The following is a 1,046-nucleotide window of genomic DNA, read 5'->3' as shown; positions in this document are numbered from 1 at the left end:
GGGGGGGGATAACATATTAGCAATAGAAGTTGTTCTTGGCCGTCACGGGACACAACCTATTCCATTAGCTTGCTGGTCAAGACAATCGGAGATTTATCACAATATCGTGGTCATGTTTCGTTTCGTAAGGAAGAGAAACTCAGAGGTCAGGGGTCTGTGGTGAGTGAGTAGTGAGCGAGTCGTCCCTCGCTGGTGGAGCAGAGTCCCCACTCTCCTCACACATGATACAAGCTGTAGTAGAACAATAGCGGGCGAGGAAGGGACTTGCGCTAGCCGACTTTGTCCGTCTCTCCTTTTGATTGATTGATTGAGTAGGACATGTTTTACAGGACTATAGACTCAATTTTGGTCGCGTAAATGCCAAAAGGTTTTAATGCAACAAATCTATCATCATGTCATGTTTTAGTAAAGAGTTTTTTCCCCGTCTCTAGATCTAGATCTACATTCTGCGCAATAACATCTTAGCTAGGCAAGGTAATCTAGATCTAGATTTAATCATAATAACTGCTTTTTAAATTATTTTTTTTTAAATTTTCCTCTTTAAATCATATTTGATATTTGCATTCCCATATAATCAAAAGGGTGCAAAGATAACCAAAAGTAGATCTAGATCTGTCATGTGTTCACCAGGTCTAAGGGAAAATGTACGTGGGTGGTTGGAGGGGGCCACTGACTGGTAGCAGGTCCTATTTCTTTACTTTCCCTCTGTTGTTTCAGTCTGTCAGTCTGTCTTAATTTTTCCCAGCACTAATAAATGACCATTCTTGTGTCGCAGTGCTTCTCTTTCTTCACTCAAAGAAAGAAAGAACGAAAAGAAAATTGTACATGATGATGCATCCTGAATATTCCCACGTCTCCCCGATCCGATTCTCCTTCTAAATACAATACATCACTTCTATCTAACCAGTGGAATGTCACATTTCTAACGGGCTTATCACCCTCTCAAAGTAAATGGCGCCCTTGCCAGCCTGTAATCGTTCATGGCTGCATCTGGTTTCCTTACAACAGGTGGGTTTTTTGGGGTGGTTTTTTTAGGGGGGGGGGAG

At 42.0% G+C, this 1,046-nt stretch overlaps 1 protein-coding gene across 1 annotated transcript in view; it reads left to right on the top strand.

Moving 5' to 3' along the window:
- LOC101849374 (elongation factor 1-delta) overlaps positions 1-1,046 on the top strand; it is a 68,766-nt gene that overhangs the window by 461 nt on the left and 67,259 nt on the right. The gene's annotated exons all lie outside the window — the stretch shown is intronic.

Source organism: Aplysia californica, unplaced genomic scaffold, assembly GCF_000002075.1.
Source record: "Aplysia californica isolate F4 #8 unplaced genomic scaffold, AplCal3.0 scaffold00169, whole genome shotgun sequence".
In the NCBI taxonomy this organism is placed as follows: domain Eukaryota; kingdom Metazoa; phylum Mollusca; class Gastropoda; order Aplysiida; family Aplysiidae; genus Aplysia; species Aplysia californica.
The sequence above is the reverse complement of the archived record's forward strand: the minus strand, read 5'-3'. Positions and strand labels throughout refer to the sequence as shown.